General features: G+C 39.8%; 1 pseudogene; it reads right to left on the bottom strand.

The window, feature by feature from the left end:
- LOC132649900 (COP9 signalosome complex subunit 5-like) overlaps positions 1 to 22,050 on the bottom strand; it is a 248,391-nt pseudogene that overhangs the window by 97,208 nt on the left and 129,133 nt on the right.

Raw genomic sequence — 22,050 nt, forward strand, 5'->3', positions numbered from 1 at the left:
ACCCATGGAGGCCAGGGGCATTAAGATCCTCCTAAACTGGAGTTACAGGTAGTTGTTAGCCACTTGACATGAGTACTTGGAATGGAACTTGTTCCTCAACAAGGGCAGTATGTGCTCTTAGCCATGGAGCCAAATAGACTGCACACAGTCCAAGCATTCTGATAGCTGAGGCAGGAAACATCTTGAATTTGAATAAGTCTAGGTTGCTTATGAAATTGTTTAGAAAACAAAATAAGGGCCGTACCAGAATGGAATATGATCTAGTCCTTTTATCCCTTTGTTACTGGAGATGATATTTCTAGCACTACAGTTTAATATGGTGTTTTTAAAAAAATTAAATTTTGTTACTATTATTTTTGAAACAGGATATTTCTTTTTGTTGACCTTGTGACCCATTTGTTGTTACATAGCCTGGGATGGCCTCAAACTTAATCCCCTGCCTTGGCTTCCTAAGTACTAATATTATAAGTATATACCACCACACCTACCATAGTGTTACTTGAAGAAATACTTGAATATAATATTATGTAGATGCACAGTTTATGCCTCCTGGAGAAATGAGGAGCAGGAGAACAGTATTGTTGTTTCAGCTGTGATGTAGAAACTGAAGAAGAATGAGCAAATGCATGTTTTTTTTCTCCATTAGGACCTTCCAGTGTCCTTCCCATCGTGAGACACAGTCTATAGTGCTTGCCAGATATTCAAAGTCCTTGTATACCCTTTCTTTTATTGTTTTAAAATCATTGCCCAGTTTTCCTTTTCATCCCACTAAAGAGAAAGGCATTTTCAGCTGTGAGCAATACCCATGTCCCGGCCACTGTACTCTTCTATAGCAGCTCTCAGCCTGACTCCTGGAAATGGCATACCTGTTCTCTTGTGTCCTGTTTGACTGCTTTATTTATTTTTAGTTTTAATTTTTGATACAGAATCTATGAAAATCAGGTTGGTCTTGGAATTTAATAACTGTTTATCTTAGCTTCCTTGTTAAGATTATAGCATATGATTCTCATTTGACCCAGTTTGTCTCATTATTTACCTGCATAATTTTTCTCCATAGAAACTATTACTTTTGATTGCACTCTATTTGTACTTACTGTTGAGTGCACTCTATTTGTATTGCTTTTGTTTATTGCTCTCCTGCCTTCCTTAGAGTCTGAGCTCCAGGAACCCAGAACATTTTGTGTCTTTTCTTCACTGATCTTCCTACTCTGGAACTGTGCCTGCCACATCTTTGGTATTTGGTAGATATTTGTTGAGTGACTTGTTCTGGTTCTTAGCAAATAAAAATAATAATAATAAAACAAAATAAAAATAAAAATAAAAAAATATGCTGTGGTGCCACACTCCTTCATTCACTTTTCCTTTCTGTCACCTCCTATAGGATAGGTTTTCTCCCTAAATGTTGTATTCTGATCCTATTCTCTTGTGTTTCCATAGTCTCTCTCCCTTGACAACACATCTGTACCAACCACTACATTTTCAGTTCTTTGATAAGAGTGTACAGAATAGCTTGTGTATCTTTAACTTCTAGAATGATATCTGAATGTAGAAGATACTAATTGATTTTTACTATAGTGAACAAAGTTATGGTGAGCCAAACCAATCTAAATACCTTTAGAGTCCAAAATACAAAATAGCTACTTTTAAGAGTTGCATCATTTTCCTTTCTCTAGTTAGCGATTTCTTGTTTAGTCTGCAAATATAAATTAGTGTGATTTAATAACCTTATGCAGATGTTCCAGTAAGTCTAATGAAGAACAGTTTGTCTTGAGTCCTAATGCAAAGAAATGTCCTTACTACAAAGGTATTTTGCTCAGTTCCATTTACAACCATGTAATTTGTGCAATATTTTGTGACAACTTATTTTTGTAGAGTTAGTGCTACTAGGATGTCTTCAGAAGTTGGCCTTGGTTTCTCCATTTTGCTTGTATTTCCTGGACATTCTAATGAACACATCTGTCCCTTAAATAACCCACATTCTTGATTATTAAGAGTAATGGTAGGGGGAGCCAAGATGGCTGCGCCCGGAGAGCACTGTGTTTGAGAAGCAGGACAGCAATCTCCGTGCAGCGACCAGGAGACTGAACTCTGGGCCCTGAAACGACAGTGATCCTGTTTCCCAGGTGAGGGGAGGATCCCACGGCATGGGAATTGGTCGGATCCACTCTCGGCTACCCAGGCAGATACCGGAAGAAATCCCAGGTAACTCGGGCTTTGGGTCTCCAGGCTGGTGCCATAAGCCTGCAGGTCCCAATCACTCTCCCAGGCTGATCCATGGGCACAAGGGTGCCTGAGACTGGGAGTCCCAGTCACAAGAAAACCTCACGGGGAAGCAAAGTTGCTAGTCTGGTCACGGGTTACCCAGTCTTTCCCTGGAAGGTCGATAGGACAGCAGGTACCCACCTTGATCACAACTGAGCTCCTGGCACACGGAGAGCTGTACACTCAGCTCAGCGGTACAGACAAACTGCGCGCCCCAGTACAACAGGGACTGGGAACCTCTGTCCAGAGAGGACCCCACAGGGAAGGAAGAAACCGTGTTGCTGGGGTCACCTAGGGAAAGTCTAGCAGACTACAGATCGCAAACAGGTGAGTAGGCCCAGCCATCACAGATCTGGGCCCAAACAGGGAGCACAGAGTGATTGGAAACTCAGCTCCCACAGACTAGCAGGCAGGCACACGCTCCACCAGCCCAGAGGCCTGCATTGTACCAAATACACCTTACAGGCAGAACTGTGCGCCCCAAGACACCAGAGCAGTACTCACCCACCACAAATTACCTCTTGGGTTCTGGGGCACAGAGCCCCAAACTCAGACCTACAAAAGACCGGGAACCCTGAGATCAACCCCCAGATACTGCTCCAAGGGGCAACCAGTTATCCCTAACAAAACCGACCAAACCACGGGACACAGGTGTTACAGCAGCTGATCACTAAATTTACAACAAGAAACCCAGAAGGAGGGCAGCTATCTCCAGTACTTCTCCCAGTGAGAAGAGAGCCCTCTTGACTAATCAGGACCACAGATACCACCCAGGTCTCTATGCCTGAGGTGAGCTGTAGCAACTCCTGAAAAACACCGGCCATCCAGTGACTATACCCAAAAAGCTGGGAAGGCTTCCTTTAGGAAAAACCATGTTCCTGCCAAAGGGAATCCCTCCACTACAAGAGTCCAGGAACAACCAGAAACTAAATTCAAACAACTAAGATAGCCCAATGGGTAGAGGACAGCGTAAAAGTTCAACCAACAAAAGCCAGAGCAATATGGCATCTCCAGAACCCAGTTATCCAGGGTCAAATAGCCCTAGACACCCCAGCATAAATGAAATTCAAGGAGATGACCTAACATCTATGCTCATGAAGAAGATAACAGAGGAAACAAATAAAATACGAAAAGAAATAGAGGAAGCTGCGGCCAAACAGTTTGTGGCCATTAGAGAGAAAATGGTTAAATCACTGAATGAAATAAAAGAAACAGTGGATTGTTCAAACAAACAGCTTAAGGAATTGACGGAAAAACATGAAAATACAGTCAGACAGGTGAAGGAAACCAACAAAATATTTCAAGACCTGAAGATAGAATTGGAAAAATTAAAAAAAAAAAAAAAATGGAAGAAATTGTGGAGAGAAAGAATGTAGGGAAGAAGGCAGGAACTACAGAGGTTAGCATAACCAATAGGCTACAAGAAATGGAAGAAAGAATCTCAGGTGTGGAAGATACAATGGAAGAAATAGATGTATCTGTCAAAGAAAATGTTAAATCTAAAAAATTCCTGACACAGATCATAGAAGAAATTCAAGACAACATAAAAAGACAAAACCTAAGAATAATAGGAATACAGGAAAAAGAAGATTCCCTGCACCAAGGCCCAGAAAATATTTTCAACCAAATCATTGAAGAAACTTTCCTCAACATACAGGAGAGGCCAATAAGAAAACAAGAGGCCTATAGAACACCCAATAAATTAGACCAAAAAAGAAAATCCTCCTGCCACATAATAATCAAAATTGTAAGTATACAGAACAAAGAAAAAATACTAAAAGCTTCAAGAGAAAAAGGCCCAGTAACATATAATGGCAAACCCATTAGAATCACACCTGACTTCTCAACAGAGACTATGAAAGCCAGAAGGGCCTGGACAGATATCATGCAGACCCTAAGAGAACACAGATGTCAGCCCAGGCTACTGTAACCTGCAAAACTCTCAGTACTCATAGACGGAGAAAACAAGATATTCAATGACAAAAACAAATTTCAACAATACCTACATACAAATCCAGCATTACAGAAGACACTGGAAGGGAAAATACAACCCAACAAAACTAGCTACATTCAAGAAAACACAGGAAATAAACAATCCCACTACAGTAAAACAAAAAGCAACCAAGCACACAACCGAATGAACACAGCCAACATCAAATTCAAAGGATCTAACAGCCACTGGTCATTAATCTCTCTCAATATCAATGGATTTATTTCTCCGATAAAAAGACACAGACTAACAGAATGGATGCGTAAACAAAACCCAGCATTCTGTTGTATACAAGGAACACACCTAAGTCACAAAGACAGATATTACCTGAGGGTAAAGGGATGGAAGACGGCTTTTCAAGCAAACAGAGGCAAGAAGCAAGCAGGAGTAGCCATTCTAATATCTGATAAAATAAACTTTCAACCAAAATTGATCAAAAGAGATGGGGAAGGACACTTCATACTCATCAAGGGAAAATTCCACCAAGAAGACATCACAATCCTGAACATCTATGCCCCAAATACAAGGGCACCCACATTTGTGAAAGAAACGTTGATAAAACTTAAACCACACATAGATCCCCAAACATTACTAGTGGGAGACTTCAACACCCCACTCTCAATAAAGGACAGGTCAACAAAACAGAAATTAAACAAAGAAACAATATCTCTAACAGAGGTCGTGAATCAAATGGACCTAACAGACATTTACAGAACCTTACACCCAAACACAAAAGAATTTACCTTCTCCTCAGCACCTCATGGAACCATCTCCAAAATAGACCACATAGTTGGTCACAAAGCAAGCCTCAACAATTACAAGAAGATTGAAATAATCCCTTGTATCCTTTCTGATCACCATGGAATAAAGCTGGACCTCAGTAACAACAGAAATATCAAAAAGCCTACACACACATGGAAACTGAACAACTTGCTACTAAAAGGCAACTGGGTCAGGGAAGAAATAAAGGAAGAAATTAAAATCTTCCTAGAACTCAATGAAAATGAAGACACAACATACCCAAACTTGTGGGACACAATGAAGGCAGTGCTAAGAGGAAAGTTCATAGCACTAAGTGTCTTCAAGAAGAAATTTGAAACAGCGCATTCAAGCAACTTAATGGCTCACTTAAAAACCCTAGAAAAAGAAGAAGCAGATACACCAAGAAGGAGAAGATGGCTGGAAATAATCAAACTCAGGGCCGAAATCAGTCAATTAGAAACAAATAAAACAATTCAAAGAATCAATGAAACCAAGAGCTGGTTCTTTGAGAAAATCAACAAGATAGACAAACCCTTAGCCAAGCTAACTAAAAGGGAGCGAGACACCATCCAAATCAACAAAATCAGAAATGAAAAGGAGGACATCACTACAGACATGGAGGAAATCCAAGCAATCATTAGGACTTACTTCAAAAGTTTATACACAACAAAATTTGAAAATTTAAATGAAATGGACAATTTTCTTGATCGATTCCACTTACCAAAGCTAAATCAGGACCAGGTAAATAAATTGAATAGTCATATATCCCCCAAGGAAATTGAAGCAGTCATCGAAAGTTTCCCATCCAAAAAAAGCACAGGACCTGTTGATTTCAGCGCAGAATTCTACCAGAATTCAAAAAAGAGCTAACTCCAGTTCTCTTCAAACTGTTCCACAAAATCGAAACAGAAGCAACATTACCAAACTCATTCTATGAAGCCACAGTCACCTTGGTACCTAAACCTCACAAAGACCCAATAAAAAAAGAGAACTTCAGGCCAATCTCCCTTATGAACATTGATGCAAAAATACTCAACAAAATACTCGCAAACCGAATACAAGAACACATCAAAGATATCACCCACCATGACCAAGTAGGCTTCATCCCAGGTATGCAGGAGTAGTTCAGTATACGGAAATCCATCTATGTGATCCACCATATTAAAAAACTGAAATAAAAAAAAAAAAACACATGATAAACTCCCTAGATGGTGAAAAAGCATTTGACAAAATCCAACATCCATTCATCTTTAAATATTGGAGAGATCAGGTATACAAGGCACATATCTAAACATAGTAAAGGCAGTATACAGCAAGCCTATAGCCAACATCAAAATGAACAGACAGAAACTTAAAGCAATTCCACTGAAATCAGGGACAAATCAAGGCTGCCCACTCTCTCCATATCTCTTCAACAAAGTTCTGGAAGTCCTTGCTAGAGCAACAAGACAGTTGAAGGAGATCAAGGGGATACAAATTGGAAAGGAAGAAGTCAAATTATCACTATTTGCAGGTGATATGATAGTATACGTGAGTGACCCAAAAACTCTACCAGGGAACTCCTACAGCTGATAAACATCTTCAGCAAAGTGGCTGGATACAAAATTAACTCAAAAAAATCAGTAGCCATCCAGTATACAAAAGACAATAGGGCTGAGAAAGAAATTAAGGAAACAACACCCTTCACAATAGCCACAAATGACATAAGGTACCTCGGTGTAACCCTAACCAAGGAAGTCAAAGACTTGTATGAAAAAAATTTCAAGTCTCTGAAGAAAGAATTAGAAGAAGATATGAGTAGATGGAAAGATCTCCCATGCTCATGGCTTGGCAAGTTTAACATAGTAAAAATGGCCATCTTACCAAAAGCAATCTACAGATTCAATGCAATTTGCTTCAAATTACCAACACAATTCTTTACAGACCTGGAAAGAAAAATTCTCAACTTCATATGGAATAACAAGAAACCCAGAATTGCTAAAACAATCCTCTACAATAAAAGATCTTCTGGAGGTATCTCCATCCCTGATCTTAAGTTGTACTACAGAGCAACAGTTTTAAAAACTGCATGGTACTGGCATAGAAAGAGAATGGTGGATCAATGGAATTGAACAGAGGACCCAGAAATAATCCCACACACTTATGGGCACCTGATCTTTGACAAAGACGGCAAAACCATACAAGGGAAAAAAGATAGCATCTTCAACAAATGGTGCTGGTCCAACTGGATGTCTAATGTAGAAAAATGAAAATAGATCCATACTTATCACCCTGCACAAAACTGAAGTCCAAATGGATCAAAGACCTCAACATAAAACCAGACACATTAAATCGGCTAGAAAAAAGAGTGGGGAATACCCTCGAACTCATTGGTACAGGAGAAAACTTCCTGAACAGAACACAAACAGCAAAGGCTCTAAGAGCAAGAATCAGTAAATGGGACCTCATGAAACTGAAAAGCTTCTGCAAAGCAAAGGACACCGTCACCAAAACAAAGCGACTGCCTACAGATTGGGAAAGAGTCTTCACCAACCCTTTATCTGACAGAGGACTCATATCCAGTATATATAAAGAACTAAAGAAGTTGAAAAGCAGCAAACCAAGTAATCCACTTAAAAAATGGGGAACAGAGCTAAACAGAGAATTCTCGACTTGAGGAATATCGAATGGCAGAGAAGCACTTAAAGAAATGCTCAACCTCATTAGTCATTAGGGAAATGCAAATCAAAATAACCCTGAGATTTCACCTTACACCCATCAGAATGGCCAAGACCAAAAACTCAAGTGACAACATATGCTGTAGAGGTTGTGGAGAAAGGGGAACCCTTCTCCACTGCTGGTGGGAATGCAAACTTGTACAACCACTCTGGAAATCAATCTGGTGCTTTCTCAGACAACTAGGAATAGCGCTTCCTCAAGATCCAGCCATACCACTCCTAGGCATATATCCAAAAGAGGCTCAAATACACAAAAAGGATATTTGCTCCACCATGTTTGTAGCAGCTTTATTTGTAATAGTCAGAAGCTGGAAACAACCCAGATGCCCCTCAACTGAAGAATAGATGCAGAAATTGTGGTACATCCACACAATGGAATATTACTCAGCAATGAAAAATAAGGAAATCATGAAATTCGCAGGTAAATGGTGGGATCTGGAAAGGATCATCCTGAGTGAGTTGTCCCAGAAGCAAAAAGACACACAGGGTATATACTCACTCATATAGACATACAACATAGGACAAACCCACTAAAATCTGTGCATCTAAAGAAACTAAGCAAGAGAGAGGACCCTAACTAAAACGGTCAATCCCCATCCTGAAAGGCAAAGAGGATGGTCATCAGAAGAAGAAGAAAACAGGAAATAACCTAGGAACCGACCATAGAGAGCCTCTGAAAGCCTCTGCCCTACAGATTATCAAAGCAGATGCTGAGCCTGATGGGCAACTGTTGGGCAGGGAAACAGTAAGAGCTGGAGAGGACAGGGTCTCCACAAAGGGAGCAACAGAACCAGAAAATTTGAACACAGGGAACTTCCCAGAGACTCATACTCCAACCAAGGACTATTCATGGAGATAACCTAGAACCCCTGCACAGATGTAGCCCATGGCAGTTCAGTGTCCAAGTGGGTTACATAGTAATGTGAATAGGGACTGCTTCTGACATAATCTGATTGGCCTGCTCTTTGATCACCTCCCTCTGGGGGGGGGGGAGCAGCCTCACCAGGCCATAGTAGAGGACAGTGCAGCCACTTTTGATGTAAACTAATGGACTAAGATCAGAAAGGAGAGAAGAACCTCCCCTATCAGTGGACTTGGGGAGTGGCATGCAAGCAGAAAGGAGGGTGGGATCGGGAGGGGACGAGGGAGGGGCTTATGGGGAGATGCAGAATGAATAAAGTGTAACTGATGAAAAATTAAGAAAAAAGAAAAGATAATTTAAGGACCTTAAATGACTTTCCAAAGTGGAGGAAAACATAGAGTTAGTCAATTTACATGGAGCATGTCTCGCTCAGACCTCAGACACCACCACTGCTAGTTCTAGAACTGATGCAGGATGTTCCAATGAGGGGGTTAAGGTTTCTCATAATATTTCCTTAAAGTTTATACCTGTTTGTTTATATCCCCAATTTTTATTCATTGTTAGCCAGACAGAGCCAAGTAATTATGGTAATGATACTTGCTTTTTTGCCCAATGCTGGAATGCTAGTGAATTTAGGTTTGCCCTGGTTATTCGCATGCCTTGCTGGGTGCCTGTGCCCATTGATGCCCCTCACGCTATGACTCTCTTCAGACAGAAAAGGGATCTTGGAATTACAGCTGCCATTGTTATTGCCATCTCATTGGCGGCTGTTGGAGCTATCACCGCGACATTAGCCATGAGTCATACTGTGCAGACTGCTCAGATCCCAAATAATCTTTTAGCCAATGTAGCTCATGCTTTAGATGTACAAAAAGGAATTAATGCTCAACTAAATGTAGGCTTGATGGTGTTCAATCAGAGGATTGACCTCTTGCAGGAGCAAATTGATACCCTATGGCAAATCGCTCAACTTGGCTGTCAATGGAAGTATGCTGGACTTTGTGTCACTAGCATACAATATGAGAATTTTTCCCATGCTGCTAATCTGTCTAAACAATCGTCTAGCTATATTTTAGGTAATTGGACTGGAGAATTCGATACTACGATGGAGCAGGTAAGAGTGGCCATTGTTATGGTAAATTCTACTAGTGTGGATGCAGGACTAGCCACAGGATTATCATCATGGATTGCTGCAGCCACGAATCATCTGAAGGAATGGGAGGGCATGGGAGTGTTAGCAGGCCTTCTGGTGTTGGTCTCCTTGGTTTGCCTGTGGTGTATATGCAAGATTAGAGTCTCACAACAGCGTAATGCAGCCATGATCATTCAGGCCTTTACAGCCATTGAAACAGGACAGTCTCCCTAAGCATGGTTGGCTACCATAAAAAGCTAAAATGTTATGCTCAGGATGCGAGTCTAAGCACTGCACTCAGGGTCAGCCGCTTTGGACCCAGAGAAGAGCATGTCTGATTGCATGCGGGTTGATGCCCCAGGTCCCGCCTCTGAGAAAAAGGTATTGGACAGGTCTGATGCTCTTTGGGTGGATGACACCTAAATGAACATCGGTACAAAGTCCCAATTTATTTCTAATATCAGAGATCAGACCTCTACTATTGCCTGCTGCATCTAAAACAAAAAGGGGGAACTGTAGAGAGCTGTATAATGCAGTGCCTTAAAGATGGAACTGGTTTCTGCCTTCCACCTTCCCGATGGTGAGTGCTCTCTGTCACAAACAACTCCATATTTGGCTTAGGCTGAGGATCTGGCTTGCTTCCATGTATGTGAATCTATCTGCATTGCCCATGTGGCACGCTGGGGTTGGCTACCCAGAGGCTATTTAAGCTGTGGGCTGGTTTTTCCCAGGGTCAGAAGATTGTTCAAGGTTCCTGAGTAAACTGCATTGAGAAGAAAAAAAAAAAAAGAGTAATGGTAGGTAGCAATAATAACTGAGGGTCATTTACCAAGCCTCAAATGTACCTTCAAACTCATTAAACATTTTCCTTCTTGGAAGTCAGCCTGTAATACTGAGCAAAAACATTGTAGGAAGTTTAGATTCTAGATTTGCTTCCACCTATCACAACACGTTTGTATTTAGTGCTATCTGTGTGCACCAGAATGTAATAATATGAAGTAGTTGTACAGAAAAAGGCCAACAGAGCCTTTCTTAAAAAAATTTTAAAAAGTAACTCATTGACACACAGTTTAAAGAAATTATGCCAGTGTTTTTTCTTTTTAATGTCAGACTTATTTTCATAAAGCAGTTAATTCATTAGAAATAAGCAAGTGTGAACAAGATGGCTCAGTGATAAATTACTTGCTTTTGTGGGCCTGATTTTCCTAGTTCAGTCTGCAGAACCTATGTGAAGGAGAGAATTCACTCCAAGGTGCTATCCTCTCATTTCCACATGTGTATCATGGCACACCAACACCCCCTACCCCATACATAAATCATACAAAACAGTAGTATTGTTACATCAATAAGCATGGTTGCTCTAGTATCTCTGTGGTTGCATATAGAGTCTTTTGTGTAGAATCCCAGGAATGGTCTATCTGGATGATAAAATAGTTCTGTTTTTAGTATGTGAGTAATCCATAGATTGCTTTTATGAGTGGCTTTTCCAGTTTATATTCTCCTTAGGAAGGAGTCAAGGTTCCTGTTTTCCCACAACTTTGATAGAATTTGTTGTCTGTGTGTGTCCCTACGAATGTTGCAGCTTGCAGAGGAATAATCAAACTGAGGCAAGAACGACATCTGGTTCAACACAACTTTGTTAGCTCGTGTTTGTTCAAACATTTAGAGTCTGACATTAAGCAATTAATATTTTACATATTTAAGGACTACAATTGTGGAAAAAGTTTCCTTGTGATACTTATCAAAAGAAAGCTTAAGTCGGGGGGAGGAAGTATTCCAAGATGGCAGCAACTAGTGTGTATTGTATGTAAGAATCAGAAGATCAGAGACTGTGAGTAAACAGGCAGCTAGATCCAAAACACTGACTTTGGTGTTTCCCCGAATGAAGGGGACACCTGGGGCGTTAGGGATGATTGCATCCAGATCCCCATGGCCATCACATAGGTCCAGGAGTCAAGAATTTTGATCCCCATCCCCTTTCTAAATACTCAAGAGAGTGATGAACCCCGGTCCCAGGGACCCTCCACTCCAGCAGCCAGATATTAGATCGCCCTTACTCCTCTTAGGACAGCATCTGTACTCCTAGGACAGTATCCCAACCTACAAAACACTGTATTATTGGTTCCCCTGTAGAGACCAGGTGGAAAATAATATATGCATTCTGGGTTTAAGACAAGCCTGTAAGCTGAAGCTCAGCTGCCTTCTGAGGAACCATATCCCCTGTGATTGCCAACTGAGGCAGGTGCCCCACCCACAGCTTCCATCTGAAGTGCCTGTACCCTCTCAGCTACGACCTGAGATGCTCATGCCAAGCCATTCAAGGCACCCACACCTGAGGCCATTGCCCTTCAAGGCATCCATATGCAACCCCCTGCACTTCAAGGCACCCACACCTACACCCTGCCTTTCCAGGTACCCATGCCTGCACCCCCTAACATTCAAGGCACCTATACCAATGCTCTGCCATCTGAAAGACCCACCCTAGTGTGGCTGCATTCAAAACACCAGTACCCATTTGTGTTCTCCTGGACGTCTCTCATCATCCCGAAGACTACTCCATACTCCAGAGATGGGCAGACCTAGCCTCCTATGCAAGTTCAAGGAACAAACAGCCACAGCTAAGAAAAACCAGATGGCTAAAGGTCAGAAAAAGAACACAATCAACAAAAGCCAGGACATCATGGTTCCACTAGAAACCCCCCAAAACAATGGATATTCTAACTCAACTGAAACACCGGAAAATGACCTTGAAATAAATGCTTATGCAAATTAGTTGCATAAAAAAAGAAACGGAACAAATGTCTTAAAGAAACACAAGCATATATACAACCAAACAAATAGAGGCCAACAAGGACAAACAGAAGACCACAATCAAACAGATGAAGGAAATGAATAATACTGTTCAAGACCTGAAAACAGAATTAGAATCAATAAAAAAAAATACAAACCAAGAAAAAACTGGACATGGGAAACTTAGACAAGAGAGCAGGAACCACACATATAAGCATCACTAACAAAATATAAGAGATGGAGGAGGGAATCTCAGGTGTTGAAGATGCAATTGAAGAAATCGATACATTTCTCAAAGAAAATATTAAAACAGAAAAGTTCCTTACACAAAACATCCTAGAAATCAAGGACACCATGAAAAGACAAAACCTAAGAATAATAGGAATAGATGAAAAAGAAGAGTCCATGCTCCAAGGTCCAGAAACTATTTTCCAGAACATCATAGAAGAAAAGTTCCCCAGCCTAAAGAGATGCACTTAAACATACAAGAAGCTTACAGAACATCAAATAGACTAAACCAAAAGAGAATTTTCTCTTTCCACATAATAATCAAAACACTAAATCTACATAATAAAGAAAAACATTAAAATATTAAAAGTGGCAAGGGAAAAAGGCCAGTTAACATATAAAGGTAAACCTATCAGAACCACACCTGAATTCTCAACAGAGACTATGAAATCCATAAGAGGATGGGCAGATGTCATGCAGACACGATGAAACCACAGATGCCAACCCCTCCTACTATACCCAGTAATACTTTCAATCACCATAGATGAAGAAAACAAGATACACTATGACAAAACTAAATTTAAACACTCTCCATGCACCAATCCAACTGTACAGAAGATACTCTAAGGAAATCTCCAATCAAACAAGGTCAACTACACCCAAGAAAACACAGAATATAAATAACTTCACAACAGCAAAACCAAAAGAAACAAGCACACAAACAACTATCACCAACTCCACAATAAAAGAAACTAACAAACATTGGTCACTAATATCCAACAATATCAATGGACTCAACTCTGTAAAGAAAAGATACAGGCTAGTAGAATGGATATGGAAACAGGACTCACCATTCTGCTGCATTCAAGAAACACATCTCAGCAACAAAGAAAGATAATGCTTCAGAGAAAAGAGCTGGAAAAAGGTTTCAAGCAAATGGACCCAAGAAAAAGCTGGAGTAGCTATCCTAATATCTAATGAACTAGACTTTCAAAGAAAATCAATCAAAAGAGATGGTGAAGGACACTTTATTCTCATCAAAAAAAAAATCCACCAAGAAGACATCATAATCCTGACGATCTATGACCCAAATACAAGGGCACCTGCATTTGTAAAAGAAACATTATTAAAGCCTAAATTACACATTGATCCTAACACATTAATAGTCAGTGACTTCAACACCCCACTGGCACCAATGGACAGGTAAGTGAGATGGAAGCTAAATAATGAAATAATGAAGCTAATAGAGATAATGAATCAAATAGACATAATAGTTATCTACAGAAATTTTCACACAAATACAAAAGAATATAATTTTTTTTTCAGCACCACAAGGAGCCTTCTCCAAATTTGGTCACAAAGCAAACCTCAACTGATACGTGAAAATTGAAATAACTCATTGTTCTTTATATCACCATGGATTAGAGCTAGACCTCAATGACAACAGAAACAACAAAAAGACTACACAGTCATGGAAACTGAACAATTCTCTGCTTAATGAGCACTGGATGAGGGACAAAATAAAAAAAAATTAAATACTTCCTCGATTTTAATGAAAATGAGGAAACAACTTAGCCAAACTTATGATACACCACTATTCTTGTTAAGAGGAAAGTCATAGCACTAAGTAGATCCCATATAAGCAACTTGAAAAAAAAAAAAAAAAAAAAAAGCAAACACACCAAAGAGGAGTCAGTGGCAGGAAGTAATCAAACTCAGGTCTGAAATCAATAAATTAGAAACATAGAGAACAATTCAAAGAAACAGTGAAACCAAGAGTTGGTCTTTGAGAAAATCAAGAGTATAGACAAACCCCTAGCCAAACTAACTAAAAGACAGAGAGACTATCCAAATCAACAAAATCAGAAATGAAAAGGGGGTCATAAAAACAGACATTGAGAAAATCCAAAGAATCATTAGGTCTTATTCCAAATCAATGATTTTCTTGATAGATTTCACCTACTATAACCCCTAAGAAAATAGAAGCAGCCATCAAAAAATTTCCCCAAGAAAAACAAGCCCAGGTCCAGATGGTTGTAGTGTGGAATTCTACAAGACTTTCAAAGAGGAACTAACACCAATACTCCTCAAATAATTCCACACAATATAGCAGAAGGAACATTAACAAATTCATTCTATACAGCTATAGTCATTTGATACCTAAACCAAAAAACACTCAACAAAGAAAGAACATTTCAGACAAATCTACTTAAGAACATTGATGCAAAAGTACTCAATTATAAGATACTGGCAAACTGAATTCAAGAAAACATCAAAGATAGCACCTACCATGATCAAGTATGCATCATCTTAGGGATACAGGGATGGTTTAATGTATGAAAATCCATCAATGTAATCAACCACATAAGCAAGCTGAAAGAAATAACACATTGATCCCAACACCATAATAGTGGGAGGCTTCAACACTCCACTCTCACTAAGAGACAGATCATCTAGACTGAAACAAAATAGGGAAATAATGGCACTTACAGGGGTCCTAAATCAAATGGACTTAATAGATGTCTACAAAATTTTCGCCCAAATTCAGAAATTTCTACCTTCTTTTCAGCACCTCATGGAACCTTCTACAAAACAGTCCATGTAGTTGGTCACAAAGCAAGCCTCAGCAGATACAAGAAGATTGAACTAATCCCTTGTATCCTATCTGACCACCATGGACTAAAGCTGGACCTCAAAATCAACAGAAATAGCAAAATCCTATACATACATGGAAAATGAACAACTCGCTACTCAATGACAGCTGGCCAAGGGAAGAAATAAAGAAATTAAAGTCTTCCTAGAATTCAATGAAGATGAAGGCACAACATACCCAAATTTATGGGACACAATGAAAGCACTGCTAAGAGGAAAATTCATAGCACTAAATGCCTTCAAGGAGAAATTTGAAACATCTCATATAAGCAAATTAGTGGCTCACCTGAAAGCCTTAGAAATAAAAGAAGCAGACACACCTAAAAGGAGTAGGTGGAAATATTCAAGATCAGGGCTGAAATAAATAAATTAGAAACAAATGAAACAATTCAAAGAATCACTGAGGGAGTAGCAGCCTTGCCAGGCCACAGAGGAGGACAATGCAGCCAGTCCTGATGAGACCTGATAATCTATGGTCAGAAGGAAGGGGAGGAGGACCTACCCTATCAATGAACTTAGAGAGGGGCATGGGAGGAGATGAAGGAGGAAGGGTGGGATTGGGGGTGAATGAGGGAGGGGGCTACAGCTAGGATACAAAGTGATTAAACTATAATTAATATAAAAATTAAAATTTAATTAAAAAAAGAATCAATGAAACCAAGAGCTACTTCTTTGAAAAAAATCAACAAGATAGACAAACCCATAGACATTGAACAGCAAGGAAGGTTATACACTGTAACTTCTGGGCAGAGAAAAAAATTTCTGCTTTTAATTTAATGAGGCTGGATGCACTGTCCTTATCAATTGTCACCTGACTTCCATGTGGAGCACTCATGTGTATACACACACACACACACACACACACACACACACACACACACACACAGAAAGAGAGAGAGAGAGAGAGTGAGGGAGAGAGAGAGAGAAATTAAAAGAGAGGGCTTAGTAATAACAGTGTCAGATTGAGGGACAGGGGCAACAACAACAACAAACAAACCAACAAAAAAAACGTGTAATAGCCTGAGTACAAGAAAATAAGGAAAAGATAACATGCAAGGGTAGGCAGCAGCATATAAACCTATGAGGGATGACTTCTAGTAAGGTAGGGGTGGAGGGATGGCTCAGTGTTTAAGAGCAATTGCTGTTCTTGTAGATGACCTAAGTTCAAATCCCAGGACCCACACATTGGACCACAATTATTCTTCACTGCAGTTTCAGAGGATCTGATGTCCTCTTTTGACCTCCAGAGACACCAGCCATACCGATGGTGCACAGACATATATGTGCAGACAAAACAGTCATACATAGAAAATAAAAATAAATAAAACAGCTGTAGTGACTAGGTCTCCTATGCATTCGCAGTTCCACTTAAGGAATGATTTTAGTAGAGATTCACATAGGACTGGTAAGCCTGATGGGGTACTATTCTCTGAGGAGGCCTGACCGAGCAAGTCTCAATTTTTTTGGGGGGTTGGTGGTGTATGGTTGAGAGAGGGATTCTCTGTGTAGCCCTGGCTGTCCTCAATCTCTGTATACCAGGCTGTCCTTAATCTCAGACAGCTGCCTGCTTTTGCCTCCTGAGTGCTGGGACTAAAGACCTATGTCATCATGTCCCAGCTGTCCAGTCAGCATCCCACCTGTCCATCCATGTGATGTGGAGCACATCACTTCCTATCTAGAGATATTCATACCTACCTGATACAATGATAAAATTCAGTTCAGGGCTGGGTTGGGTGCAGTGGATAAGGTGCTTGCCCAGCAGTATCAAGCCCTAGCTTTAACCCAGCACTGCATAAACCAGATGTGGCAATACTCCCCTGTTATCCCAGAGCTCCATAGGTGGAAGCAGGATGATCAAGAGATCAAAGTCATCTTTAGACTTATAGCCAGATCTAAGCTACATAGAAGCTGCCTCAAAGAAAACTCAAGAAACTAAACTAGAAGAAAAGTCCCTATATTTTCAAATATTGAGCTTTCATTTTTATTTTTTTAAAAATTTCCCAAAGGTCAAGATATAAGGAAATTTATTTTTGTAAAAAAAAAGGCCTCTTACAATAAAAAAAAAAGTTAATTTTCTGTTAAATTCTTTCAGCATGATAAACTAGAAGAAAAGTTTCTATTTTTTCAAACATTGAACTTTTATTTTTAAATAAGTTAAACTCTTAAATATTTTCTCAGTTATGATTATATATCTGCCTATGAGTTTGTGCACATAAACATTGTGTCCTGCGGAGCTGAAACTGACGCGGCACTCAGGATGCCAGAGGCCGGAAGACAACAGCAAAGTTTAAAACCAGCAAAATTGAAAATTCTTTCTGAGAACAACAATACAAGTAACATCAAGATGAATCACAGGGTAAAGGCACTTGCTGACAACCTAAGTTCAAGCCCCATGACCCAGATGTGGAAGGAGAGAATCCACTCTTGCATCTTGTCCTCAGGCTTTCACACTGTAGCCCAAGCCTGCAACACACACCACACACACACATACACACACATGCTCATACACATGCACAACACACAGGTGTTGGTGTACTTTTAAAAACTCTTTTATTTACATTTTAATATCTCTTTCTCCCTACTCAATTCCAGTCCCTTCCAACACCTACTGCGAATGGAGACTCATTTCTCTTAGCTGCTTCCTGGTGGTTAGCATCCTTGAAGCCAGTCCAATCCTTTTTTTAAGGGAGATTTCCAACTTCTTGTCTCACTGTATCAACAGCAACAGGAGCCTCAGCAAGAAAGTAGCAGCAGCCCTGTTCTTCCTTGGAGCTGCTTCACACTCTGGATTCTGGCATTTATTCTCTCCCCAGAATCCTCAGAATTAAACTATCTGCAGTTAGCAGAGAGCTCCTCTCAGACCTCACAAGAGGTAAATAGTTTGCTGCAGTGGACCATCTGAATCAGTCCAACATCCCAAACCTGGGATTAAAACAAAAACCATGTTTATATTCACAACATACATGCACACACAGCAAATATTTAAAAAAAAATTTTGAGAGAGAGGATCTCTCTTTCTGCAGCCCTGACTGCCCAAGAACTCACTATGTATGCTAGTCTGATTTCAAATCTACATAGATCCATCTACCTCTGCCTCCCAAGTGCTAGGCTTAATGGTGATTGTCACCACATCCAAGTTTAAAAAAAAGTTTTAAACAAAACAAAACAACAAACAAACAAACAAAAAAAAAAAAACAAACAAGAAGTTCAGGCAGATGTGGTGTTTCATGCCTCTAGCATCAGAAATTGGTAAGCTGATGCAGGAAGAGTGCTGTGAGTTCCAGGCCAGACTGAGACTCAGACCCTGTCCCAATAAATAACAACGATAATTCTTTTTGCCTTTATTTTACAGAGTGATCTGTGTGTTAATCTTTGTATTGGTTTTTCTAGGTGTGTGTGTGTGGAGGGGGAGGGTTGGCCATAGGGACAGGTGGTTGAGGAGTGGGGACATGTACTCAAACATAGGTGCTGGAGACTGAAATCAGGCTGAGCACTGCCAAACAGTTCCTGGACTGCTCTGAGCTGAGCTTTGTTTCCAGCTGTTTGATTTTTTTTTTTTTTTTTGCTTTTTCTGCCATTTTATTTATCTATCTATTTATTTATTTATTTTTATTTTTATTATTAGTTACATTTTATTAACTCTGTATCCCAGCTATATCCTGCTCCCTCGTTCCCTTTCAATCCCTCCCTCATCTCCTACCTGCCCCTTTCCAAGTCCACTGATAGGGGTGGACCTCCTCCCCTTTCATCTGATCATGTTTTTATCAGGTATCTTCAGGACTGGCTGCAAAATCCTCCTCTGTGGCTTTGCAGGACTGCTCCTCCCTTGTGGGGTGGGAAGGTCAGGGAGCCTGCCATTGAGTTCCTGTCAGAAATAGTCCCTGTTCTCCTAACTATGGGATACCCATTGATTACTGTGCTATCACGGGCTACATCCGAGCAGAGGTTCTAGGTTACATCCATACATGGTACTTGGTGGAGTGTCAGTCTCAGAAAAGACCCCTGTGTCGAGATATATTTGGTCATTTTGGAGCTCCTATTCTTTCCACGTCATACTAACTCCCCCTTCTTTCATATGATTCCCCACACTCTGCCAAAGGTTTGGTTATGATTCTTAGTATCTGCTTTGATACACTGCTAGGAAGAGTCCTTTCAGAGGCCCTCTGCTGTAAGGTCCTGTCCTGTTACTTGTTTTCTCCTATGTCCAATGCCTATTCCATTTGACTTTCTAAGTGAGGATTGATCATCTTACCCTGGGTCCTTTTTCTTGTTTATCTTCTTGAGGTGTACAGATTTCTTTATGTTTATCATATCTTTATGTTTATCATATAAGTGAGTATATACCATGTGTATCTTTCTCCTTCTGGGATAATTCACTCAGAATGATCTTTTCTAGATCCCACCATTTGCCTGCAAATTTCATGATTTTTTTTTTGTTTTTGATTGCTGAGTAATATTCAAAATATTTGATTGTGAGTAAAAATATCACATTTTTTTGTATCCAGTCCTCTGTTGATTGACACCTGGGTTGTTTCCTGGTTCAATTCCTTACAGACCTTGAAAAAAAAATTCTCAGCTTTATGAAGAAATAAAGAATCCAGAATCTCCAAAATGTTCTTGTACAACAACAGATCATCTGGAGTTATCTCCATCCCTGATCTTAAGCTCTATTACAGAGCAATAGTAATAATAATTGCATGGTATGGGCATAGAAACAGAAAGGAGGATCAATGGAACCGAATAGAAGACCCAGAAATAAACTCACACACCTATGCATACTTATTTTTTACAAAGAAGCCAAAACCATTCAATGGAAAAAAGACAGCATCTTCAACAAATGGTGCTGGTCCAACTGGATGTCTACATGCAGAAAAATGAAAATACATCCTTATTTATCACCCTGCACAAAACTAAAGTCTAAGTGGATCAAAGATCTCAACATAAAACCAGATACTCTAAATTGGTTAGAAGAAAAAGTGGGGAAGAGCCTAGATCTCATTGGCACAGGAGACAACTTCCTGAACAGAACACCAACAGCACGGGCTCTAAGAGCAACAATCAATAAATGGGACCTCATGAAACTGAAAAGCTTCTGTAAAGCAAAAGAAACTGCCATCAGAACAAAACGAAGAAAGAATCTTCACCAACCCTATATCTGACAGGTCTGATATCCAGAATATATAAAAAACTAAAGAAGTTAAAAAGCAACAAATCAAGTAATCCAATTAAAAAATGAGGTACAGAGCTAAACAGAAAATTCTCTGTAGAGGAATATAGAATGGCAGAGAAACACTTAAAGAGATGTTCAACATCTTTAGCTATCAGAGAGATGCAAATCAAAACGATTCTGAGATTTCACCTTACACCCATCAAAATGGCTAAAATCAAAAATTCAAATGAGAACACATGCTGGAGAGGTTGTGGAGAAAGGGGAACTCTCCTGCATTGCTGGTGGGAATGTAAACTGGTACAATCACTTTGGAAGTCAGTCTGGTGCTTTCTTAGACAATTAGGAATAGTGTTTCCTCAAGACCCAGCTATACCACTGCTAGGCATATACCCAAAATTTGCTCACGTACATAACAAGGATATTTGCTCAACCATGTTTGTAGCACCTTTATTTGTTATAGCTAGCTGTTTGAATTCTATCGTTTTGTTTTATTTCAATTCACTGTGGTTTAACATCTTATGAAAGTTTGAGTTCTCATGTAGATGAGATTGACTTCAAACTTGCTTTGTAGCTGAAGTTGACTTTTAAGCCCTGATCCTTGAACTATAGAGTAAGCCCCAGGCCATCCCAAACAATGTAGTTATAAGCTACCTCAAAACAAAACCACAGGGCAGGTAGCTTAATTGTAGAGTGTTTGACTGGTATACATGAGATTCCTTGTTCAATCCTTCTACAAATAATCCTGCTTTAAAATCCCCTTCAGCCTAGACAGCAAGTCAGTTTGGCCTGAGACTTATAATCAAATAAAATTTTCTTCCTTAGGTTGAGTTTATAAATTTATTATATTTTCCTGTGGGGTATTAACATGCAGGACATATGAAGAAAGGCAAAAACTAAGCAAATACATCTGCAAACAAAACAAAACAAGACAAAAAAAACTTCAAATCACCTAACCAATATTTGGACCAAGGAACTGAACAGAGAGGAAATATACAGTATTCATCAGCCTTAGCCAGAAGTGCAATGCAAATTAAAGCTGACTAAATTTCAAGGAGTCAGAAAGACCATCATCAAGAAAACAAATGAGGTCCAGTGAAATGAGTCATCAGGTGAAGTCACCATAGCCAAGCCTATCGACCTGATCTTCTTTCCCAGGACACTCTGGAGAGAAATCTAATAAGTAGTCCTCTAAGCTCTACATGCAGAAGATGGTACCCATTCCTCCCTCACTAAATGTAACTTAAGTAAAGGAGAAGAGGCAAAAAATGCTGTATAGATAGGAAAATTTGTCACAGATACACAAAGTAATATGTTTTCTTTTTTTAAAGTTTTTATATTAATTACAGTTTATTCACTTTGTATCCCACGTGTAGCCCTCCTTCATTCCCCCCTAATCCACCCTCCAACCATCATCTCCTCCCATGCCCCTCTCCAAGTCCACTGAAAGTGGAGGTCCTCCTCCCCTTCCATCTGAACCTAGCATAT

The sequence above is a fragment of the Meriones unguiculatus genome, chromosome X (genome assembly GCF_030254825.1).
Source record: "Meriones unguiculatus strain TT.TT164.6M chromosome X, Bangor_MerUng_6.1, whole genome shotgun sequence".
NCBI classification, from domain to species: domain Eukaryota; kingdom Metazoa; phylum Chordata; class Mammalia; order Rodentia; family Muridae; genus Meriones; species Meriones unguiculatus.